A 10907-nucleotide genomic window follows, 5' to 3' on the forward strand; every position below is an offset into this window, starting at 1 on the left:
GGGGAGAAAAATGGGGTGTGAGTAACATCAGCTGCAGCTGGGGAGAATCCCTTCCACAGGAAAACCCAATCAGAGGGAAAGGAGTCACCAAATCCCACTGGACAATTCACAAGTGGTGCCTTGCACTGGGCCTCTTTTCAGACAGAAATTAATGCTGCTGATGTTCTGCTGAATCACAGCATCACTGGGGGGTTTGGGCTGGGAAGGGACCTTTCAGTTCATCCTGTTCCACCACTCTCCTGGGCAGGGACACCTCCCACTGTCCCAGGCTGCTCCAAGCCCTGTCCAGTCTGGCCTGGGACACTGCCAGGGATCCAGGGGCAGCCCACCCTCACAGGGAACAATTCCTGACCAATAACCCTGACAGTTTAAAGCCATTCCTCCTGTCACTGCAGGTGAAAAGGAAGCACACCCAATGTGTGAGGGAAGCCCAGGACACATTACTGCTTTATGCAATATCTTAGCAGTTTAATTAGATAAGGGTTTATGGAGAAATAATGAAATTAAAGTATTTATACTTTATTTATATTATTATGCTTTTACCCCTCTCTTGTGGGGAGGGGTTTGTGCTCATCCCTGCCTTGTTCCCCTGGCTCTTGGTTGGTGGTTTCATCCTGTGAGTGAGGGATGTTGCAGCAATTTGCCAGTGCCTGAATCCTTTGCTGAGGATATGATGCTCTCAGTGGTGATTTTGGTTTCCTTGCCCCAGGTCAGTTCTTTGTTTGCTGACACACCTTTACACCTTTGCTCTTTCTTTGCTGACTGAAGAAGCCTTTAGAGCATTGCTGCTTCCTTTGTGGTCTGCAGCTGAGTTATGATGTCTAAATTTATCCCATGCACTTTTCATGTATTAGCTGCTGATTCTGCCTCCTCTGCTGCTCCTAAACCCAACCCTGCCCAGCTCTGGCTCTGCATTTCTTTATCTGACCATTACTGAGGGGTTTGCAGCCCCCAGTGCCAGCCTGTGTCCCAGCTCCTGTCACCCCACTGCCCTCTGTGCTGCAGCCCATGGCTCTATTGCAGTCCTGGGCTTTTCTGAGCTTTGCACAAAGCTTTTGACCTGCTGGTGGTGATGGCAGTGCTGGGTTCCAGAGTGTGTGCTTACCCTGTGGCATTTCTGTCCCACAGCCCTCTCAGTGCCTTTTTCCTCCGCTCACTTTGTGCATCCAGCAGATTTTTGGGGCTTTTTCAATGCTGAGTTCCTGATCTGAGAGTCTTGTTAAGGAAAATGATTCTTTTTGAACATGCCCTGTCCAGTGATGCTCCTCATTAATAATGCTACCTATGATCAGTGCCATGGAAAATGTGGACAGTGACCAGAAGATTTGGTATTTTGCAGAGAAACTGCAAGAAAGTGAATGAATGGACAAATATTTGCCACAGGGATCCAGCTTTCTTTTCAAGCAAACATCTGGGTTATTCCAACTAAAAAAAAAAAAAAAGTACTGTGGCAATTACAAAAAAATCCAGGAATATCATATCAACCTGTCTTTTTATTTTTTAATTTCAGAGCCTCTCCATCTAGAAATAAAAGTATTACTGGGGTTTGATCTGGAGTCCTCTGAAGTTGAAGGAAGATTTCCCCTCCGAGTGCTTCAGTAACAGTAAATACTGGATTGAGAGAGGCTGAATAATTCAGGCAGCAATTCCCAGTGCTGTGTGTTTGCAGTCCAAACGCACTGTGAGCCAAAGGTGCCCTGAGATGTCCATGAATACACAAATCCCCTCCATTCCAGTGGAGCCCTGGCTGCTTCCAGCAGCAGCTCAGCTCCTGCCAGCCTGCCTGGCTCCTTAAACCCTCCCTTCAGGGCGGCTCCTGGGTTTTACTCACATTCCCACCATGGGGATGGGGTGGGATTTGTCCCTCCTGGGTGTCCACTGATGATGGGCAGAGCTCTGTGCTCTCACCAAGTGATGTTTGTGTCTCTGTACCCCCGGGGAGCTGCGGGTGACTGCCAGAGGCAAGGGGGTCACACTGGTGCAATTAATTCAGTTAGTTGAATTTGCCTTTTTCTGTTTGCTTTTATGCTGAGGAATAGGCTGGCCAGCTAACAACTTAAACACAAGTTGCACCCTACTCCTGTAACGTGCCAAAAGCAAAATAATCTTGGTTTGGGGTTTTTCTCTTGCTCTGGTTGATTGGCAGGGCCCTTCATTACTGTCCACACAGTTATTTTAAGCTGTGCTTCTACAGCAGTAAAAATGATGATCAGTTGTATTTTTCACCCACAAATGGGATTAATTTATCTCACCCAGTCACTCAGGGGTGACCTTTCCCCAGTTTTTCCTTAATGAACAGTTTTGTGATATAATGCACCTCTGCTCTAAGGCTACAGTGAATTGTTACCTGCTGCAAAGGTGGTCACAGAGAATGGGAGCAGCCTGGGACAGTGGAGGTGTCCCTGTCCATGGCAGGGGGTGAAGTGAGGTGAACTTTACCTCCTTTCCAACCCAGACCATTCGGTGGTTCTAAGAAATGCTCAGCTCCTGATTTTGTGAGGATGAATTCTATCTCTGCCTGGTCACTCCACTTGTGTTTCCTCTGTTCATACAACAATCTCAGCCTGTCTCTGCAACGTCCTCTGGAGTTACAGCCCAATCTCCACATGGCAGAGTCCTCAGCCTCTTCCCCATGCCTCCCTCCTTGATCTGCTGCCAGTATCATGATTATCATTCAGGTCAGCTCCCTGTTGCTTCCTTAGACTCAAATTTCCCTCTGGGTCCTGATGTTGAAGCTACTTCTGAATTTTGCAGAGTTTCTGCCCAACATTCCTATAATCCAAGCCTTCTGGTCCAGCTGTGCAGGTGTGCTGTGTGTCAGCTGATCCAGGAATCCAGTGTTTCTCCTGGGGCTGCCAGGGCTGCACAGTGCAGGGGGAAGTATTAAAAACTTCCACAGCCACAGTGGGTCTGGGCCTTCTCCAGCTTACAGCAGGTTTGGAGGCACCTCAAGCCATCTCTAACTATTTCTCCTAATGGATTTCCAGAAAAATGCAAACCGAGACAATGTCATGAATCCTCATTTCTTCTCCTCACCAAGACTTCTTTCATTGAGATGGAAAAAACCACCATGACCAGGTGCTCAGGTAAACACAGACATGTCAGAAAATTTGGAATATGATTTCACCTCTGCTGCTTCCCTGTTCTTCCCTCAGCAAATGCAGTCCTGCCTCACTCTGCTTGGTAAAAACTTCCCTGAGAATCTTGTTTTTGCAAATTTTCTAGAACCACCCCCCCTCTGCCTGCACTCCTGCTGCTCCCCTTCCCTGTCACAGCAAAAGCTGTTGTCTTCAGCACCAAAGCTGCTGTCTTCACTCCTCAAGTGTCTCCAAGTGCAGTCCTGCACTGATGCTGATCTGCCCTCTGGACAAACACCTCAGCAGTCTCCCACAGCTGGACAAACTCTGCCTGTAAAGAATTCCTAGATTCCTCACCATGGGCCTTTTCAAATCCTGACACCAAGCAGAGCACCCACATGGGATCTTTGTCCCTGGGGCTGCTCAGTGTGGTCTCCCTGGTTCCTTATTGCTCCTTTCCTCTCACTGAGGGTAGCAGGAAGTCACAGGGGGAATGACTGATCACAGAATCATGGAATGGTTTGGGTTGGAAGGGGCCTTAAAGATTATCTTGTTCCAACACTTTCCACTAGGTCAAGCCCTGCCCAGCCTGGCCTTGAACTCTTCTAGGGATGGGGCAGCCCCAACTTCTCTGGAAACCTGTGCCAGTGCATCCCAGTTAGCAATTTCTTCTTAATATCCCACCTAAACCTCCCCTCCGAGGGTTTGATCCCATTCCCTCTTGCCCTGTCACCCCAGGCCCTTGTGAATATTCTCTCCCCATTGTATAGAGTATTTACAATGTAGAGAATACTGTCTCTTTTTGTAGGCTCCCATCAGATGCTGGAGGGCTGGAATTAGGTCACCCCAGAGCCTTCTCCAGGCTGAACAACCCCAGCTCCCTCAGCCTTTTTTCCCAGCAGAGCTGCTCCATCCCTCTGACCATCCTGGAGCTGCTCTGGATGCTCTGGGTGCTCCCTGCGATGGAAGCGGCTCACGCCAGCTCCCTGCCCTGTGCTTCTTGCTGCTCCCAGACCACGGCCAGAGGACCTGCTGCTCCCAGCTGCCTCTGCCCATTCCACCAGGCTGGCATGTGATACTTCCCATCCCAGGCAGAGCCTCCTTTGTGCTGGGAACAGCTGAGCCACGGCCGGTCCTTCCCGGCATTTGCGCAAACTAACGAGCGCTAATTGCATCCCCCAGACGTGGGTCCTGTTCTCCCGCAGGCACAAGGCCCCCGGATCAGTGTGCAGAGGGAAATTGGTGCGCTGGACAGGGCTGGTGGTGGCCCAGATCTCTCTGATGTGCCTTGTCCCTGCGGCAGGCTTTGTTTGTTAGTGCTAGGTCATGATGCAGAGCAGAACACGCCAGACCTGGGGGAACTGGGTCAGACTGCCAAGGAGGAGCACAAAGGCCCAGTGTGTGAGCCTGGGAGGGCAGAACAAACGACCAGGGCACCAAATGGAGAGGGAACTGGGAAGGTATCCTGGTTTAGGGCAAATTTGGGAGGAAATCTCCGAATGGGGTTCCTTTAGAGAGCAAACCCAAACGGTTCCCCCAGCCGGTCCAGGAAAAAGAGCTTCCTCAGAGAAAAGTGGAAAAAAACTATTTCTTTAACAAACAAAGTGCTCACAAGCACAAAGAATGAACAATATGAAGCCACAAAACCTCTCACTGCTCCAAAGAGAGATGGCAAAATGGAGGAAGTTTTTGCCATGGGTGTAGTCTCAGCTCAGCAACTCTCCCATCAATCCCAATCCCTTCGGAGGTCCCAGCCTTCGGAGGTGAGAGCCCTCGGTGCTCCTCTGGGTTTTCAGTCCAGAGCAGGTTAAAACAGTCCCAAGAAAAAAAAAAAAGCAAAAAACAAAAAACCAAAAACCAACAGTCCAGGAAGCTTCTTTACCTCAGTTAGCTAAACTAACTAAAAGCCAAAAAGACCCTCTGTCTGGCTGCTGTCCGTGCATCTCAGAACAACACTGTCCTCAGGAAGAATAAAATGCAGAGGGGTTAAGGCTGGTTTTCCAAACAAACTCTGCACTTCTTTCCCTGCTTCACTCCCAGAACCAGCCTTAAAGGTACAGAACAGAACATGCAGCACACACAGAACAGATGACTGGGGATATAAGCATCAGTCACCCCAGGACAGAAGGATAGAGAGGAAGATGCTCTGCACGAGCGTGTTACACACAAGAGGCAGCTGGGGAAGTCTTGGGCTGGTCCTCGGGGCTGAGGGAAGGTTGTGGAGGGGCAAAGCCCAGCTCGTTCATGTTGGTGTTGAATTGCTTCAGTTTCAACTCAAATGTGCAGCTTTGTGCAATTATGCAACTTCGGATTCAACTGAAATTGTGCAGATTCTGCAGCTGCCACCAGGCAGCCAACACAGGAAAAAAAGAAATTAAAAAGTGTGGGCTGTTGATCTCAAATCATGTAGGTGCTGGGGAAAATCACCACAGGGTGATTTGCTCCACCATGGAGCTGTCCACCACTGGTTTTGAGACACTGCAAAGTGTGGGTAATGTCTGCTGGCAAAGATTAAAAAACAAAAAATCCCATTCAAATGGGGTAAAGGAAGCTCCATGTACAGACCAGCAGTTTAACTTTATGTGCCAGGAATATATTGGAGCAAATAAAGAAACGGTTAGCACATAGTGAGGAGGTCAGCAGCATCCCCTGGGCTTTGTCTAGAACAAGTGGCTTCCAAAATATTTTGACTTTCTCCTGTGACAGTATAATCAATTTTATGAGCAAAAGAAAAGCAGTGTTTTTTGTATAAATTGACATTAATAAAGCTTTTGATTTTCTCCAATTATGTTATGATATTCAAGATAGAGAAACCTCACTAGAAGAAAATTTTCATTTGGTGGTTGCAAAAGTGGTTGGAAAGCCATGCTGGGAAGTTGTTTCTTATCAAAAGAGAAAACTTCACAAGGTGGGGTTCTGCAAAGGCTTTGCTGTCAATCAGTGTCTTCATTAATCATCTCAAGGATGAGATCGAGATTGTTCTCATTAAATTTGCAAATTAGGTCAAGCAGAAAGCCTCAGCTGCAAATACGTCAGAGAAGAGTTAGGATAGAAAACTGAAATGCTCTCTTTGGCCACTGTTCATGGGAGGGGAAGTCATGGGTTTAGGTTCAGCTATTTAGAGCATTGAGTGTGACTTCCCAACAGGAAGGATAATCCAGGGCTGGCAGCGGTGGCCTCAGGGCACTTCAGCACAAGCATGGTGCCAGAAAAGGGAACTGAGCTGTGGTTTGTGTGAGGATGATCCTCCCCCAGTGCAGAGGGCTGCCCTTGGACGTCTGTCCCCACCTCGTTTCTGGCCTGCAGGGTGGGACAGGGATGCTGCCCCACCATCAGGAGCCAGCCCTGTGTGTGCGTGCTGAGGGCAAGGACGTGCATCTTCCCCTGCCATCACCTTCAGATCTTTTCTTCTCTTTGCAGAGAATCTTCTGCTGCCTTGAGGACCACCAGGGTATTTAAAACTGCTTTTGCTGTTCCTCCAAATTTCTTTGGTTGTGGGGGTGAATGTGGGAATTCATAATGTGTTTTATCAACTACACAAGTTAATAATGTGGATCTTGTGTAATTTGGAACACTACCAAAGGATGAATCAATGATGCACAGTTCTAAGTTCACTAAATCCCCAGAAGTAAAACTTGTTCAAAATATGTCTGTATCTGGAATAGTGTTGTCTTATCCTTTACACTTGTGTTTCTATTTCTGCACTGATACAGCTCACATAACATTTCATTTCCCGTTCTGAACTTGAAATGCAGCAAGATGAAAAACCGATTTTTGGTAAACAGGGATTTTTATTTTGGATTCTACAGAGAGAACAAAATTGGCTGTGTGTGGAAGCGCTTGCTGCTTTGAAGTGGTTAATTTGCCTTTATCTTCAAGACACATGACATCAGATTGGATCCAAGTGTGTTCTTAGGCAGAGATGGATGGAGCCCTGACACCCCCTAACTTTGGGTTCATTTGCAGCTGGGTTATGCTCCTGCAGGAGAAAGCAATCCTCCCTAGTGCCAGGCAAAACCCACAAGGCTTCCCCCAAACCTTGGCTTAAGTGGCTTTTTGAACCTGGACCTGACCTGGATACAAATTTAGTACTTTTTTTTTTTTTTTTTTTTTTTTTTTTTTTTTTTTTTTTTTTTTTTTTTTTTTTTTGTGCTTAAAGGGAATGTATAGGCAAGGAACATATTGTGCTCTGTTGTAATAAGATCTGAGTTTCATCAATATTCAGTACTAGCACATGCTGGGTGGTGTTAGGGACTGAGCAGATATTGCGAGCACCAGCTGCTGCTTTTATGCCAGTTTTTCATGCTGAACAGTAGGAGACTAAACTCTAGCATCATGCAGAATGGAGAGCTATCACGAGCTGGGACCAGCACAGGGAAACTCATGCAAATCCCCCTGTGCTGGTTAATGGTGTCTGTGATTGGGCTGGAGGAGGGTGGTGGGGACTGCGAGGGGCAGAGCTGTTCCCCTGTGCAGCTACAGCGCCTGGGCCACCTCAGGCATGTCTCCAAGGCATAATTATTTTGAGATATTGAGGTCCACAGAAGCCTTTACTTGAAGGTTGACTAATGCATGATAATGTCTTTTAAAACTCTGGCCCCCAGGCTTCTTGGCGATGAGTCATCTGACTGAAAGCATCTGGCCATGTCCTGTTCCCTCACCATGTGGGAGGCTCTGCAGCTCTCTGGGCCCTTGGCTGGTGACACAGCGCTCCCCAGGGCCTTGTCCCAGTCTGTACCAGCCCTTGTGCAAGCAACCTGCCCAATCTGCCTTCCCTGCCTCTGCATGCAGCCATTTGTTTGTCTTATTTCTGCAAAATGACCTCGTAGGTGGTTTTGTCCTTTTTCCAGGTACTTTGAGAAAAGATCTTGCAGGTCTCCTTGCCTTAGATGACTCCAAATAACCCAACAAAGTCTTCAAGGGTGACAATTGCTGGAGGTGGAGGCTGTGCTTTATTCTAGAGTGACACCCAGCCCTGTGGTTGTCACACTGGCTGCCCTGGGGCCACCACCAGGACAGGTGGGTCCAGTGTCACCAGGAGATTCCACAATGGTGTTGATGATTTCTTGGCTGACACTGGACAATCCATCCAGCCCCCGCCAGATCTCAGCAGATTTTTGTGGAAAGCAACAGTTCTCATTTCCCACTCTCTGTCTGCCTTGAGCTGTCAAATTGAGACATCCCATGGTGGGATGTTCTTCTTTCAGTGATTGATCTTTGGGAAAACTCAACTCTTGGTGGCAGTCAGTGCAATTTTAGACCTCCTGGAGTTAAAGTGTTGGGACTAATGTCTGGAGAACAGTTTTTTGATCCTCTAAAATCCAAGCAAGAGCTGTTCATCCTCTTTCAAATTTGTGTTTACAAAGGATATATCATAACCTTAGGAAATGCTCTTTTGGCTAGGAGTGCAAATTGCCCTGAGATTGGAATCTACTGTGATTATAGGCCTGTACTGTGTGGTCAGAAATCTCAGTCTTAATGATTAAGACATTTTCCCCCCAATCCTGTTATTGTTAGTGGCAGCTTCTTACCACAATATAGAATTTCAATTTATGCACATATTTTTTTCTGAGAGCAGGTCTCCACGTTGAATGCCTTTAGGCTAACTGAATCCAGTCATCAAATTACAATTAAATCACAGCTCAGAAATGTCTGTAATTAGGACTCTTTAAGGGTCATTATTACTGTTTTTCTAATTCACAATAAAAGAGTGACTTTTAGTGTAATGTTAAGTTTTACTGTTGATTTTCCTATACTGAAAGACAAGAAACGCTGTTTGGATTTTATCTCTGATTTGCAGGAGCGAGGGAGGTGGCATCAAACAGCAATTTCCATCCTGTCTGGTGCAATGACAAGATGGTGAATCTGCAGGAATGGGAACACACTGGGTTGTGTGCCATTTGCCAGGGGAGGAAGCAATTTCCCGTGGAGACTGAAGGCCTCTGTTCCCCCAGCAAGGTCAGCAGAAGCATTTGCTGCCTTTGGCTACATCATAATTGCATTAACAAAGACAGCAGCTCCCGTGGGGCAAAGGCTGCAATTAGCAGCAGCATCAGAGGTTTCATCCCTGCCTCTGCAGTGTTCCCCTGCAAGCAGAGAGGTTCTGCTGGAATTTATTGATGCCATCCCCTGCCTTCGAATGAGCAGCTCCTGCTGTGCTTTCACCACCCAGCAAATCTCTCCACGGCTGGAAGTGGGCTCTGGGGGTGCTAATGTGGAAATCAGGCCTGCTCCCTGCAGTCCTCATCTGGGGAAGTGGAGGGAGCTCCCCCCAGCCCAGCACTGAAAATCCAGTCATTTGGGGAATCAGGTTCTTGTGGGGAAGGGGATGGTCGTGAGCAGTGTGTTGTGGTTGTCTGACCCTGTGGGATGTCTTGGTGTAACTTCTGCCTGCTCTGCCTGCCTTGGATGCTCTTCCAAGTTTAAGGCTGGTCAGGAATGACAATATGTGCCCAGAGCATTCTGCAAGAGAGACAGAATCCCAGAACGGCTCAGGCTGGAAGAGATCTGAAAAATCATCTCATTCCACCCCTGCCATGGGCAGGGACACCTCCCACTGTCCCAGGTTAATCCAAGCCCTGTCCAGCCTGGCCTTGGACACTGCCAGGGATCCAGGGGCAGCCACAGCTGCTCTGGGCAATCCTTCACTCCCAGGGAAGAATTTTTTCCCACTATCTGATGTAACCCTACTCTTTGTCAGTTTAAGAAGTTCCCCTTTCTCCTGTCACTCCATGCCCTTGTCCAAAGCCCTTCCCCAGCTCCCTCAGAACCCTTCTAGGCACTGGAAGATGCTCTAAGGTCTCCTCAGTGTTTTCTCATTCTGTACCTCCACAGAACCCACTTAGGTGACAACTCCTTGGTAAACCTTGGCTGACATCTTCATTTCATTTCAAAAATAAATGATAGGATACAATATCTGAAGACTCACAGACCCACACTGACTGAGATTTTGGAAGTGTGGGCCTGTTGAAGCACACACACACAGAGCTGCACACCCATGGACACAGAAAAAGGCACAAACCCATGTGAGGCTCATGCTGGGACTGTGGGTGACCTGCCAGCCACAGCTCCTGCCACCCGTATCTGGGAGAGCTCTCCAGGGGAGCTGCTGCCTGGCAGAGCGAGGCAGAACTGCCTCTGAGCTTTGCTTTCTGAGAACTCCCTCCTCTGTGCTACTGCCTGCTCAGGAGCTTATTAGTTTTCCCCAAAAATTGAAGATACTGAGGAAATCTGAAATAGCTTCTTGACCTCCTCGTTGCACTTTGTAGAGTTGCTGCTCTTCAACATTTCAACTTGAACGAAACTCCTTTTAAAGAAAAGGAAAGGAGTAAAGTAGTGCGGTAGTTTACTCACTGCTTCCATGTGGGAAGTGTGGGTAGAGCGGAGCAACGTGCAGGAGAGCTGCTGGACTCACATGTTCCTTAGCACTCCTCTCAGAGCTCCAATGAGGAGGGGCACAGCAGGGATGAGTAGGAGACTTGGACTTGACCCATATCTGCAGTAAGTCAGCCAGATCTGTTGTTGGATTCAGTGGAAGAGAACATGGAAAAGCTTCCACCCAATAGCAGGGATGTATTCACATCCAGGGCTAACTTTGGTGAGCCTGCAGTGCTGTTTCATTCCATGTCATACTCCACCAACGGAGGAGAATGCTCCTGGTTCCTCCCCCTGCCACATCACCACCCACCAACCTGCTGCACCACACCACCCCTCTCTCCCTTTTCCCCTTGCCAGTCTGAGGAATTTAAATGGGGGAAAAAAAGAAATCACAAACCACCATCTGGTCCCCATGAACAGGATCAGCTCTCAGGCCATTTCCTCAGCACAGGC

The sequence above is a fragment of the Sylvia atricapilla genome, chromosome 16 (genome assembly GCF_009819655.1).
Source record: "Sylvia atricapilla isolate bSylAtr1 chromosome 16, bSylAtr1.pri, whole genome shotgun sequence".
Taxonomy (NCBI): domain Eukaryota; kingdom Metazoa; phylum Chordata; class Aves; order Passeriformes; family Sylviidae; genus Sylvia; species Sylvia atricapilla.